The 15,384-nt window shown below is 46.1% G+C and overlaps 1 long non-coding RNA gene across 1 annotated transcript; it reads left to right on the forward strand.

The window, feature by feature from the left end:
• Window positions 1-1,977: 1,977 nt before the first annotated feature.
• On the forward strand, window positions 1,978-4,874 carry LOC102916046 (uncharacterized). Its single transcript, XR_442623.3, has 3 exons — window positions 1,978-2,049; window positions 2,642-2,697; window positions 4,183-4,874. It is a non-coding gene; the product is annotated as an uncharacterized LOC102916046 (long non-coding RNA).
• Window positions 4,875-15,384: the final 10,510 nt, after the last annotated feature.

Below are 15,384 nucleotides of genomic sequence, written 5' to 3' on the forward strand. Positions count from 1 at the left end.
ACCACAAGGCCCCACAAAAACCAAAAGAAAATGACTGTCTTGTTGGGCTTTCTCCCCACCCCAATATGTTCTGGTACTTTTTAAATGATATCATGCGACTTCTTGATTTATTATCATACATTATACATTCTTCATATGTTTTTAACATTGTGTGCTATGAAAAGTTTTTAAGTATCTTCTCTTTAGTTTAGGGTCCCCTTATTCTTCATTTGTTTTACTTCTGCTCTTGAGACGGGTGCCTCACTGTGTAGCCCAGGCTATCCTGGAACTCCATGTTCTTATGGCTTCTGCCTCCCAAGTACAAGATTGTAGGCATATATCACTAAACCTCTCTCTCTCTCTCTCTCCCTCTCTCTCTCTCTCTCTCTCTCTCTCTCTCTCCATTCATCCATCTCTATCTATCTATCTATCTATCTATCTATCTATCTGTCTGTCTGTCTGTCTGTCTGTCTGTCTATCTACCTATCTCTCTCTGTTGGAATCCAGGCAGAGCCTGGCGCTTTCTAGGCAAGCATCTACAGCTCAACTACACCTCCAGGCTATTCCACCTTTTATTTTTGCATATTACTTTAGGTAATATCTTTCTGCATCAATTGAGCTACTCAATACATCATATCCATAAAGTATGAGTCTTTTTAAAGAAGACAGACATTGTTGGACAAGACTTGATATAACTGGATGTTACTCTAATTTATATATATATATATATTTAAAGCCAATATTCAACACCCCTGTCAATGTAAAGCAGATGCTTACTTTTATGCTATTTCTCATGAAGCCCAAAAATCACTCAGTAGAAATTGTTTAGATTTACAAAACAATTCTTACCATAGTCGTGAATCACATGGTGAAGTGAATGTCCTACCACTCTAAGCCAAGTCTTGATGTTAGGCCCTAAGCATCACTCCAGAGTTCCCTTCCCTCCAGGGGAGCCATAGAGTGAGCTACAATATGTAAAGTGCATGTCCACAAGCATTAAAATGGTTTACAAAGCAAAGAGTAATTCAGGCATCCTAAGTTGCCTTACAGTAGCACAGAGCTACTGATCCACGACCTCCTCAAACTCTAGAATATAATATAAAGGCCACTGAGCTTTAACTGCTATCAACTTTAAAGTTTAACACTGGCTCGTGTTAGAATACAGTGGCTGCAGGAGGGGCTCACCCGACTCTGCCCATCTCCTAAAAGCCACCAAATGATCCATTTCAATTGCTCTGATACAGGAAAGGTGGCGGCAGCGGCGGGGGAGCTGGGCCTGGAGACACAGCTCAGCAGGGAACAGCAATTGCTATTCTTGCAGAAGACCCAGGTTCAGTTCCTGGCACCCACATGGTGGCTCTCAAACCTCCCTAACTCCAGTTCCAGGGGACCTGACCTGGGACACCAGATGTGAACATGGTGAAAACAGAGACATGCAGACATGCATGCACATACGATAAAATAAATCTGAAGGAAAATGTTTTAAGCCATAGCTAGAGGTGACAAGAAGATGGCTGAGAGATTGCATTATGACTCTGTGAGTTCAAGGCCAGCCTGGTCTACAAAGCAAGATCCAGGACAGGCACCAAAACTACACCGAGAAACTCTGTCTCAAAAAAACAAAAACAAAAACAAAAAAAAAAAAAAAGGATAGCATTATGGGATTTAGATGATTTCAATGAATGCATTTTCTCTGCCCTATTAAAAGACTAGGGGAAAACTCTTGCTGTTAAGTTCTTATCAGCCACTTCCCTCCCCCCTGGGTAGCATCCTGGTAACTTCAGATACTTAAAGAATAAAAATGGACGCTCTGTGACTTAATACTCCAGTCATTTAGTGCATGGTGACTGTCTGTGTTCTGCACATCTATGTTACCCATGGACACAGATTGTAAACATCCATGTTCTCATTGTAAGACCACAGCTATCATAATTATTCCAATCGAGCTTGAGAAACTGCAGACCGTAAAACAGTAGGAGCTCCCCCTGCTGTCTCGACTGCTAAACTTAACTAACATTTCCGGTGCCCGGGCAGGATGCCCTGATTCCAAGGCTGGTTCGTAAACAAAGGGTAAAGAAAACAGAATTAAAATCCCATAACGTTGATAAATTAATGAGCAGACAAGGAAGAGGAGAAATGAGATTGCCAAGGCATCTCATGGGCGGTGACGGGTGGGGGGGTGGGGAGGGTGGGCCTGAAAGTGCATGGGGCCTGGCCTCTGAAAGCCATGCTCCGTTTGCGCATGGCCCAGGCTAGCCCAGAATTAGGAAGTCTCCCGGGTCGGCTCTGGGAACATCGGCCTGGAATTGTCACCTCTCCTGGCCTGAGCCTGGCAGGGCGGCACTAAGCAGAGGATTTGGAGAAATCGTAATGACATTGAACAGGAGGCTGGCTTAACATCTTGTCCAAGTGCCATCCGAAGCCTCCTCCGGATGGCTGCGTGGAGCGCTGTAGGCTAATGAGGGGGACCATCTGCAGGGCTTGGCTGGCAGCTGCGCCCCCTCATCCTGCACCAATGCCTCCTAAAGGGCGGCTCTGCAGAGGGCTCCCGGCTCCCAGAGGGGGGGGGGGCGGGCGGGGGCAGCGGGGGAACCGGTGCTGCTTCACAGCCGTGGCATCTGGAAGCCAAACAAATATTTAACTCTGTGTGTCTGCATTTTAGGAGGCCTCACGTCTGCTGATGGGGATGTCAGGAGGAGCATGCAAGTCTGTTTATTTGTAAGTTTCTCTTTATGTCGTCACATCCAGGGCCACCAGTAAAAATGTTTATTTCTTTTATAAAAATTTTATAGACCATCTTACATGCGAGGAAGATTGGAATTGAGTGAACTGGTTGTTCGCTGGTTATCATTATGCCAAAGTCATGGACTGATCTCTAAAGAGGTGGTTGGAGTTTGTTTTGTTGTTTTTGTTTTTTTTTTTTAACTCAAGAATATATTCAGATTTCCTTCCTTTAAATGTGTTCTTTTGCAATATACAGTTAATTTCTGATTGCATGATTTCAAAAATAAGAAATAACACTGCAATGATAATCTTAAAATCTTTATGAGCAAATTTCAGATTATGATGGGATGGTATTTTGTAGCACTTGCTTGGCAGCATATGGGGAATTATATAAGGATTATAGTAGGCATCAAAATAGTTTAAAGCAACCACTAAACGGTTTTAGAGATATGCCTAATGACAGACTCAGCATTTAAAATAAATACCGCAGTCCCCAAAGCTGATGGCAGAAGTTGTTTTGGTTTGGTGCGGTTCTCAAATATTTATGGTAATTCAACCATCTTCCACTTCTCCGTCGGTTTATCCTCGGTCATCAATATAGCCTTAGTGAAATCAATTGTCTTTCTCCAAAGACACAATGGTACACCAATCAGGAATGATTTGAAACTTAGTCAACTGTAGAAGCTTGGCTTCCGTCTTAAGAGGTAAAAAGTGAAGAGAGAGAGAAGAGAAAACTTAAAAAAAAAATGTCCTTACACATCAAAGTTTAACAGATTACATGCAGAAAGGGGAAGGCAACATTTGACTAGACTGGCGGAAAGTAGGTGAATTTTCTATGCAAAATACTCAGATTCGGCAGGTTTAAAATATCTCATACAGCAGCACCATAACCTAGGTCTATTTTGCAGTCAGATGTCTCTCTCATCAGTAAGAGTTTCAACATTATTTCCCAACAGCACACACAGCAGTCAAGCTGCAAGGTTAAAGTGTGGAAAATCTTCCTCCCCAAACCTCCAAAGCTAGACTTACCTTCTAAAAATATTATAAGACGTCCCCACTTGGATTGCCCTTGTTCTCCATAACTGACACAGATCTGCAAATGAAATGCCTAAAGAAAAGTCCTTCATCACCCACAGCTTGTTTTCATAATAAATTCCACGTATATTATTAGTAATATTGATTTTTAGCAATAAACGATAGAGTTATAAAGCGCTCCTACCATTTAATGAGTACAACGTCTCTGCTTCGGGATTTATTTATTAGCGACCTCTGTAACCCCAGTACAATCAGATATTGCTTAATTAAATGAAAGAAGTAGCCTGCCAAAGAGTCTTTGTTCTTAAAATAAGGGCCTCGTTTTTCGGTTTTCCCAAAAAAAACATCGTAACGTGCTTCTATTTGAGAGGAGATTGAGCTCCACACCTAAATGTGCTTAAAAAGTGTCCTTTACATATACCTTTAGTATTTTTTTCCATATAGGGTACCAGATACAAATGCCATCCTCAGAGGTTTCTGCTCTGCTAAGTATTCAGAATTCCTGTGCACACCAGAAACACTGGCGGCTTCGAAGCAAACATACATTTCCACTCACAGCATGTCCTCAGTGCTGTCTGAGGCTCACAGTTACCCCGTGGCTTAGGTACAGACTCGAACGTGTCTACAAACGGAAAACAAAAGGCTCGAAACTCATTGGCAAAATCTGACCTGCTCCATCGAATGCCAGGAATATTTAAATAAATACAGGATCTCAAATCCTTTGGGAAAGCGGTTGCGTGTGTCTGGCCTTTCCTCTCTCTGCCCCCGGACTACTGGTTTATCTAAATTCGACTATAATCCCGTCGTCTACTCCTCGATGACCGACTGCAACGACTCCCTATTATGTTGATGAAGAAAATGATGGGAAGATACAGGGGAAGGCTTGTGGTAAAAACAAGAGTTCAGAATCTGAGCGCGACCTGCAGTTCCTCGTTGCTACCACTAGCTGGCGCGAGAGCTCTAAAGATGTGATGATATAGTGCATCACCGCTTGTTAATTAATAAAACTGTTTTCAAGCTGCTAGTAGTTACCAGATGAAAATATTTGACCTAATGCAGCAGCAAAGAGGCAGACATTCCGGTGAAAACAACTTGCGTTTTGTCTTCTAAAGAAATAAAAACGTATCTTTAAAGAATGTGTGAGTTTTGCTTTTTAAATATTATCCAAATAATAAAACAGAAAGGAAGCCTCACAAGCAGCCTCAGCTTTCCTCTTAATACATGCATCCAGCAGCTTTGGGTTTTCCCATCCTCTAGCTTGCTAGTGAACATGCAGAATACCACGCCTCGAGACTCATGCTAGGGGGCGGAGCCAGCCAACCATCTCGATTATGCAACATTGCTCATTTTAGGACACAGTGAATACATGTGCAAGAAGTTGTGCAGTGTTCATGATATAAACTAAGACATGCAGGGTTTGGGGGGATCTGGAGAGAACAAGTTCAAATGCAAAAAAAATTCAAAATATCCCTCGTCAAGAAAACAAGGATTTTTCAGGAAAATTTGATATGTGTAGTATATAGGAGGTAAAATGTAAAAAATGTACAATGATAGATTCTAATTCCTATCATGATAGGCTGTGAACTCAGATCGAGCAATGGCACACCGTAATTTTTATAAAGAAATATAGTTTCACTGCTGATCTCTTAAAGTTCCTGAGGATGCTGATGAGAATCTCACATGCTGCTGTTACCCACCGCCACCTCATTCCCTGGACCTCAAGAGGAAGTACTTGGGAACACAATGGGATGGGGCTGGTTTCTCTGACCTTGGCTTTCACAAGAGGAAAGGTATGAGGCTTTCCTTCCCCAGCCCTTCCCCTAATTCTTCAAAGAAAGAAGATAGGCCTTATTTTGGGTAGGCTTAGATTAAAACGTTCTTCTGGTCACCTGCCCCAGGAACCTGGAGAGAATTGGTTCCAGGAGGCCCTGTGGATGGATGCTCCAGTCCATCCTATGAGATGGCTCATTTTTGCATCTGACTCGCACAGACGTACACCCTCCTGAGTCAATTAAATCTGCCCTTATTTTATGTGCGTTGGTGTTTGCCTGCGTATATGGTGTGAGGGTGTCGGGTCCCCTAGAACTAGAGTTACAGACAGTTGTGAACTGTCATATGGGTGCTGAGGAATTGAACCCGGGTCCTCTGGAAGAGCAGCCAGTGCTCTTAACCGCAGAGCCATCTCTCCAGCCCCTAAGTGCCCCCTTTCTAAATACTTTCTAAAAACAATTATATTGAAAGACAAAAACAAATCAAACGCCTCTTCACAATTTCAGCGTTCCATTCTTTAACATACTTGTAGTGTTTTCCGTTTGCAATTGTTTGCCTCCATGGATAGAGAGCTGGAGGAGAGTGAGAGATGGCTGTGCTTACAACTCAGTCTCAGTCTCTCCATCCTTACAGTTCCGACTCTGTACTATGACTCAGTCTCTCTGCACTTAGAACTCAGTTTCTCTGTCAGCCAAACTTGGGCAAATGGTTCCTTCCAGGCCAAGACTAACATCCTCGCCTGTGCGGAGTTTTCCCTTTAAGGTATCAATGAGTCATCATCTTTATTTATTTTGTGTAAATTCACTGGTGTGTGTGTGTATGTGTGTGTGTGTGTCTGTGTGTGTGTGTCTGTGTGTGTGTCTGTGTGTGTGTATGTCTGTGTGTCTGTGTGTCTGTGTGTCTCTGACTGTGTCCACATCCACATGCCAAAGCTCCAGTGTGAAGATCAGAGGACAAATTGGCAAAAGTCAGTTCTGTCTCTCTACCCTGTGGATTCTAAGGGGTTACGCTCGGGTGATCCGACGTGGCTGTAAGGACCTTCCACCCAATGAGCCAGCTCCGGTGGAGCATGTCCTTTAAGGTCCCTAAGGAGCCAGGTCAGAGTGAGGTCTGTAGTGTGAGCGAACGCTCCTTTGGATCCTCCAGTCACAATCTCCTTTGTGATGCTTTTGGCCTAATACCTGAGTGACTTGTTAATTGTGGGGGGGTGGGGGGGTGAAGGAAGTGTATTGCATGTGTACGGGTAGCCCCAGGGCCCAGAAGGGAGTGTCAGATGCCCCGGAACTGAAGCTACGGGCAGTTATTAGTCACCTCCTGTGGGTGCTGGAAACCAAACTCCAGTCCTTTCAAAAGCAAATGCTCTTGACCCCTGACCCACCCACCCACCCACCCCTCCCCCCACCTTCACCACCAACACACACACACACACACACACACACACACACACACACACACACACACACGACCCTTTACAAAGGAGAACATTCAGAAACTGAAAATGAAATCGGACAAAAGAATCCAAAATTCTCCACTGCAGACACAACACGGAAGTTTGTCCTGCCTGCCGTGTGGTAGAAGGTCGGGCTTCCTCCTTGGCTGTCACCAGCAGTTTTGCTGCGTCTTTTCGGGAGATGTGACAGGAAACTGTATTAATCACAGCGTGGAATGCCCTGACCTTCCTCCAGTTATCTTTTGTTATTTACTGGCTTTGACCTCCGTATGGACTACATTAGGTGCTACCAGCACCAGCAGGTCCCTCTCCAAAGCCCAGTGCAAGCCTGAGCCCCATGCAGTTTAATTCATATTCCACTCAATACACCCGTTTTATTTCCAGTGGAAATTGCTCATTTAATTGCACTGTAAGTTTTATGGGGTACGCCCCAGGCTGCGTTCTTTATGCTAGGCATTTCAGTATTTATGAGCAGAGCTATACCCAAAACTTCAAACATAAAGTAAAACCAGCAAAATATGCTCTCCTCCGGTTCCATAAATACTTTTCACCGGTTTCATTATTTTTTCCAATGAAATTAAATGAGTGTGTTAACCCTGTAGCGCAGGCTATTGCCTGGTATCCCCACAGCTGCTTTTGTCCTTCAGATTCAGGCTGAGGCAGCTCCCCTTTCCTGCCTAGCTGAGGACAGAGGCCAGAGAGACAGGTCAGTGGTTAGGAGTGCTCACTGCTCCCAAAGGGGACCTGAGTTTGGTTCCCAGCACCTACCTCAGGAAGGTCACAGCCGCCTGAACCTCTGGCTTCAGGGCGTTCAATGCCTCTGACCCTCAAGGACTCTTGTACACACATGGTACACATAAATTAAAGGAAGTAAACACACATTGGCTGTGTATATATTTAAAGGAGGGTGCAGAACAGTCAGAGGGATCCATATGTCCCCTGGCCACAGTAAAGCCTCCTTTGCTCAGAATATAAAGAATTTTCCTACAGGAGACTAATCTGGGAAAGGTGCTGGCATTGGTGTTTAGTGACCAGGACCTGCTTCTAGAACAAATAGACACCCTCGATTACAGAGCCGAGGCGTGTGTTGTGCACTCGATGGTTTAAAGGAGGTGTGTTGGCCTTTTGCAGATGATTTTGCCTGTATCAAATCAAAATGCATTCCTGGACCCCTCAAATGCCGGACTCCCTTGCTTTGCTTAGCCTGTGACTGTTTTTACATGTTACTGTAACCCCTTTATAAAATACCTGAAAGCCTCTGTCCGGGGAATTCTGAGGTTTGTGACAAAGAGTTCTTCGCAGAGACCAAGAATGGCTTTTTGGGTAATTTCAGGGAAGTCTCCCAGATGCCTCATCACGGGAGTTTCATGAAAAGGCAAAGGGGAAGGGGATGAAGACAAGAGTCACATGACAACCACCTCTGCGCTTGAAAAGTGTTCTCAGGTGGGGGGGAAGCTTGTCAAACTGAGCGATGTGAGGATGTAGTCAGAGCCACTGAGGAAGGTGATGGAGCTCGAGGATGAATGTTTAAATGAGGGAACAAAACTGAACAGAGAGAAATGAAAGCTGCGCTTTCCGGAAGAATGGGGAAACAGTTCCAAGGAGGTGTGAGAGCCTTCTGAATAATAATAATCACAAAATCACAGGAGGAGGGAATGTTGGACACGTGCCTCTGAGTGGTAATTCTCAGTGAGTCAAAAAAGTGGGAAGGGGCTGAGAACCCTAACAAAGCCGCACTGCTTCTTTGAGAAGAACTCGGGGGACAAAGGCTGCCGAGGGGCAGGCGCACAGCCAGGGACAACCTGCCTCGAGGAGTCGGCTTACATCTACTCATCACAGCATCTGCGTGGTCATTCCCACGTTAATGGATGCAAAGTTCAAGACTAGCCTGCCCCGCCCCCCAAAAAAAGCCGGGCGGTGGTGGCGCACGCCTTTGATTCCAGCACTCGGGAGGCAGAGGCAGGTGGATCTCTGTGAGTTCAAGGCCAGCCTGGACTACAGGGTGAGTTTCAGGAAAGGTGCAAAACTACACAAAGAAACCCTGCCTCGAAAAACAAAACCAAAACAAACAAACAAAAAACTAGCCTGGGCTACATCCAGAGACCTTGCAAAATGGAAGCTTTCTGTCTGTGCAAACACCCAGGAAACGGGACTGCGCTTTCCTCTCCCCGTGTGCAGCGACAACACAGGTAGAGAGAAGACTGTCTACCTCACCGACGGGATCGGGAGAAATGAGGAACACCGTTCTGTACTCTGCTGTTGGGAGGGACCCTTCGCCCCCAAACTCTCGAGGCCTGTTTTGCCCACTCTGCCGTTTGCTTTTTGCTCCCGAAATGACAGTTTGAAAGTGAGAGTGGAAAGCCAGGTGTGAGGGCTGCAGGAAGCGGCAGCCAGCGTGACTCAGGTATGAAAGCCTCGGGCGGACCAGCTCAGCCAGGGCTTCGCGGCGGCGAGCCTCCTTCCCATCCTCCCCAAAGATAATGATCCTTCATTCATGAAGCAACCCGCAGAGCCGGGAGCACAGATCTGAGCTCCACATCCTGGGAGACAGGCTCGGGTTACTCTGGACATAATGACAGAGGAGTCTGAAGTGTGCACGCAGCTGGAGCATGAAAGAGTGATGATCCGTCCGTGTTAGAAATCACACCTCGAGGCTCTTCAGAGAATGGTGGCCGCGTCTGCATGTTCGGAAGGTGGACTTCGGGCCCTGTCAGCAAAGGTCACCTGTGGTCTAAAATTTCCTCAGGTCTCACCCGGCCTCACGGCAAATCTCTCTCACCCGAGGTCCCAAAGCCGCTAGGGCCCAAGTAAACACACAGAGGCTTATATTATTCACAAACTGTATGGCCTCTGGCAGGCCTCTCGCTAGCTGGCTCCTCTATCTTAAACTAACCCGTTTCTATTCATCTATGTTTTGCCGCATGGCTGTGGCGTTACCGGTCTGCTGACACCTTGTTGCTCCGTTGGAGGCAGGCTCACGTCTCTCCAGACTCCATCTTTCTCTTTCCTGTCTCTCTCCTTGGATTTCCCACCTGCCTCTAAGATGCCTTGCCATAGGCCAAAGCAGCTTATTTATTAACCAGTGGAAACAATATATATTTACAGCGTACAGAAAGACATTCCCCAGTAGTCACCCATCAGACACTTGTACAGGCTCACAGAAAGGCTCAATGATTTCAGTGAGTTGAGCCTAACTCCGAGTTCTGGACTAAGGCATGTGGTACCCCAGCAGTTCCTGATCCAGAGGACAGACGTGCTGTCTGTAGGGAAGCTGCCAGCAGCCTGTCTCTTAGCTCAGCGGCGTCTGAACTTGTCGATAAGATCAGGCAAGCTGAAGGGTTCCCCAGATTCTCTTTGATTTTATTAGTGATGACGAGACAACAGTCCTCAGCATAACCTTCCGTGAATTCTGAACGAGCACTCTGTATGTGTCCTGTGTACCTACTCAGCTGACCACTGTTTAAAAACAAAAATCAAATTTCTATTATCTGCTACCACGTGTCATTAACAGTCCCAGGAATATAAGATACAAGAACAGCCAGTGTGGCATAGTGTGTGTGTGTGTGTGTGTGTGTGTGTGTGTGTGTGTAGGGCGCGTTGCATTCAGATAGTTTGGCCTGGCTTTGTGTTTGTTGTTTCTTGCAAAGATCAGAACCATTAATCCCAGCACTTGAGAGGCAGAGGCAGGTGAGTATCTGTGAGTTCAAGGCCAGCCTCGTCTCTGGGGAGTTCCAGACCAGCACTGCATAGTGAGACCCTATCTAAAAGAAATGCCTACGGTCAGAACCACAGGAGTGTGGTCAGCTCTAACACGCCGAGCTGTGCTCTTCCTGTCTGGACAGCAGACACCAGCTTAGCCACCCTTATAGGGCAGGCCACCGCTGATCACGTCCCCAGGACAATCACCGAGGACGACGTCTGAACAGACCGCGGAATTCTATTTCTTTGCCAAAAGAGAGTTGTTCTTCTCACGCTGGTTCTCTGGATCCATGAGATGGCTCAGCTGGCAAAGGAGTCTGCTGTGCCAGCTTTATAACAAGAACGCCTTGGAACAAGAGTTTGACCTGCAGAACCCACACGAGGGAAGGAGAGGGTCAACGGCAGTCCTTCAAATCCAAAACAACAATGTCGAGAAAACAAAAACTCCCGGCTGATATATATATATTTAACTTTATTTTATGTGCATTGGTGTGAGGGTGTCAGATCCCCTGGAACTGGAGTTACAGACAGTTGTGAGCTGCCATGTGGGTGCTGGGAATTGAACCCGGGTCCTGTGGAAAAGCAGCCAGTGCTCTTAACCTCTCAGCCATCTCTCTAGCCCCTGGGCTGCATTTTTAGAGTGTGCTCCATTCAAATCAAAGAGAAAAACCATGTTTGCTGTAACCTCTGCCCTAAGTCTTGGTCACCATTCCTTCTAAGAGAGATTTCTTAATCGTCAAAAAAAAACCCAAAGCGCCACACCCAGACCAGAGAGGAACACCGCCTGACCCACACAGTCCTCAAGGGCAAAGGAAAAAAGGCAATTTGTGCAGCAAAATGAGGCATCCAAATAAGCATCAGACAGAAGACCCGGGGCAGGAAGGACCCTGGATGGCTCTGTCCTTCCACTCACTCCTCTGGCCCCAGCTTCCTCTTCTGCTTCCCCTCTCTGGGAGCATGGGAGGAAACCGAATTGCTGCTGAGGGTCAAGCATGCCCGGACAAATCTCTCAAACTAGTGGGGCAGGATTTGCCAAGGCCCAAGGGGCCCCTGGCAGGAACCCAAAATGGGTCTGCTTCTTAAACTCAAACACATCCAGACAAGTTTAGCAAACAGAGGGCCAGGCAGTGAGGAATGGGGTGGGGGTGGGTATGTTTGAATTGTGAACATGCTCCTCCACTGCCCCCCAAAGGAAACACACACACGCACACACATTCTCCAGGAAGAGGGAGAGTCTTAATCATCGAGTTAATCGCGTGACAAGGGGACTGACTCACTTCCTCCTTTGAAAATCATTCACAGGATGGTTTTTTTGCTCTGAGAAAATCGGGACAGGAGGTCAGAATCTGTGTACGCAATGGCATCATCTCGGTTACAGGTCCTAGACAGGGTTCGCTATCAAGTCCAAAAAACAAGCCTGCACTATGCCTCTGTACACAGGAGACAAAGTGTCCTGCAGGGACCGTGACCAAAGGACAAGTAAGGGCAACTCAGAGCCATAGGCTGTTACTGGTCACTCAGTACCACATGACCCACCTCCTTAGTTCCCTATTATTCCAGAAAAAAGGAATAGTAATAGGTGAAGGATATAGGACATGGGTTTGGGTTTGTTTACAGTACGGCCAAACCAAAGAGTCAAAAGCTCTTCATCCATTTCTCTCCCCCAAGTCTACGCAGCTTTTAACACGCCATGACATAAAGGTCAGATGTACAGATTTAGCCATGAGCTGACTTGACAGTGCAGTCCTTTTCTGGAGGGGAGGCGACTGGGCCTCAGGTGGCCTTCACCATCTTTGTTCTTTGTTCTAGAGATTTTTTTTCTTTGTAATTCAAGCCCAGGTCTGAAGAAAATGGGGTAGAAATTCCTTTTTCTTTTCTTTTTTTTTTTTTTTTTTTTGGTTTTTCAAGACAAGGTTTCTCTGTGTAGCTTTGCACCTTTCCTGGAACTCACTCTGTAGTCCAGGCTGGCCTCGAACTCGCAGAGATCCGCCTGCCTTTGTCTCCCAAGCGCTGGGATTAAAGGCGTGCGCCACCACCATACGGCGAAATTCCATTTTAACCCAGACTTTTGAAGAGGAGTGTTTCAAGGATTTGGGGGAGAGAGTGGATATGTATATCCATGTGTTCAGGCCCAGCTGGGTTCTTCGTCCACTGGTCCATTTGGTAGGAGCCCTGGTAGGGAAAAGCCTTCCGTACCTCTTTGAGGTCAGCTTCAAGCTACAAACTCCTGCTTCCCTGCTAAACCTAATTTTGTGAGTAAAGAGAGCTCTGACAGCACAAGAGTGTCTTTACAATCTTTTTTTTTTTTTTAAAGAGGATCTCAGTACGCGGTCCTGGCTGGCCTGGAATTCCCTATGTAGACCAGGCTGGCCACGAACTCACAGAAATCTACCTGCCTCTGCCCCCTGAGTCCTGGCATTAAAGATGCGTGCCACCACTCCCAACTTGTCTTTACAGTTGTTTAGCATCTCCTATGTCGCACCCTGCCCCAGCTGGCTCCCGCTGGACATGAGTAGCTGTCACAGTCACTTCTAGAGGGCCTGCTTAGGATACTGCTACACCGAGAAACCCCAAAAGTAGCAAAGCTGTGCATTGATCCCCTACATCTCCTCCTCACAGATTTGTGGGAAAGATGCTGAGAAGAATGAAAATTGGGAACCTAAAGAAACCACTGTGGATTTATTGCAGCCCCACAAATTCCTACATTGAAGTTTACCTCCGAGTATGATGGTATGTGGAGGCAGGGCCTTTGAGAAGCTGTAAGTAAGACTTAAATGAGGCCATCTTTGGTTTTTTTCTTCTGTATGTTTTATTATTTCATATGTATGATACATGAACCACTTACGTGCAGTGCTCACAGAAGCCAGAAGAGGGTAGCAGATCCCCAGAACCAGAGTTATAGACAATTGTGAGCTCTCATGTGGCTGCTGGGACTTGAATCAGGGTCCTCTGGAAGAGCAGCCAGTGCTCTTAACCGCTGAGCCATCTCTCCAGCCCTCATCTTTCTCTTAAATTAAAAAAAAAAAAAATTAGCCAGGTGGTGGTGGTGGTGGTGGTGGTGGTGGTGGTGGTGGTGGTGGTACACGCCTTTAATCCCAGCACTCAGGAGGCAGAGCCAGGCGGATCTCTGTGAGTTCGAGGCCAGCCTGGTCTACAGAGCTCCATGACAGCCAGGACTATTACACAGAGAAACCCTGTCTTAAAAAACCAAAAATAAATAATAATAATAATAATAATAATAATAATAATAACAATAATAATAATAACAATAATAATTTATTTTATGTGTGTACGTGTTCTGCCTATGTGTGTGTCTATACAGCATGTACTGCCTGGTGTCCTCAGAGGCTGGAAGAAGGTGTCAGATCCACTGGAACTGAATGAAGTCACAGACAGTTGTGAGCTGCCATGTGGGTGCTAGGAATCAAACCTAGGCCCTCCGAAAGAACAGCCAGAGCTCTTAACCACTGAGAAATCTCTCCCGCCCCCAAAGAACATCTTTCTAAATTCAGCTCCTGTACTATGTCCCAACCCAACCAAATGGAGTCAGTTATGCTAAGTACTACATATCAAGCTTTTATGATCAGATGAGACTCCAGACAGACAGGCTTTTCTGAAAAGCAGGTAAAGATTCAGTGGTAGGGTGTATTTGGCATTTGCAGATTTGAACCTGGGCACAGAAAAAGAAACTCCTTAAAGTTATAAAATAGCATACAGACATTATCTTACTCCCTCCTTTCCCCTGAAACTCTCTCTGTCCCTCACTGTCCTCCATTCCCTTCACTGCCTCGTTCCAAAAATTCTAGAACACATAGAACTATTCAGCCTGACTGAGTGAGGAATTTGTACACTCGCCGTGGCTCGGAAGACTTTCCAATTGCCAGCCTTGCAATGAAGGAAGCGGGCCTTCGCTTTGAGGGAATTCGGGAAGACACTGGAACCAGCTGGTGTCATGGTGGGGTGATTGATTGGTTGATGGATTTCCTTCTTTCCTCTCTTCCATTCGTTCACATCAACGGAGAACATTCATTCACATCAACGGAGAACTGATTTCTTTTCTTGCTCTTCTGGTTTCTTTGTGGGTTTTTGTTGTTGCTGCTGCTATTTCCTTGTTTGTTTTTAGACATGACCTCATCTAGCCCAGGCTGGGCTCTGGTTAGCTGAGGCTGACCTTAAACTTCTGATCTTGGCCTCCACCACCCTAGTGATGCAATTACACAGCAGCCTGAGCCATAACACCCAGGCCGTGCAGTGCTGGGGACCAAAGCCAGGGCTTTGTCTCTGCCGGGCGAGTACTCTGCTGACTGAGATGCGGCCCCATCCCTAAAGGACTTCATTCTGAGAAGTCGTGTGACAGGCTGCTGCCTGCCGGGAGTAACCCACTCTCTCCTGTGGCTTTTGCCGCTCTGGGCTGCTGTGTTCACACCCCTGTACGTCTGCTTCTTGTTAACAAAAATATCACTGGACTGCTTTTCTTTCTTTCGCAGCCCTCCACGCCAACTTTCATATGTATTTACATATGTATTTTTAATATTTACATAAATTTTAATATTGTGTATTATGTAATCAGGAAACAGAAAGTAAGCCTCTGTGCATAGGCTAGGTAGGAATCCACAGTGAAATTCCCACCAGTCCTTCCATAGGCAGAGCAAGCCAACCAAAGAAAAGAAAAGCCAGGCGTTCGTTGGTGGCACACACCTTTAATCCCAGCACTCAGGAGGCAGAGG

The sequence above is a fragment of the Peromyscus maniculatus genome, chromosome 4 (genome assembly GCF_049852395.1).
Source record: "Peromyscus maniculatus bairdii isolate BWxNUB_F1_BW_parent chromosome 4, HU_Pman_BW_mat_3.1, whole genome shotgun sequence".
NCBI lineage: Eukaryota > Metazoa > Chordata > Mammalia > Rodentia > Cricetidae > Peromyscus > Peromyscus maniculatus.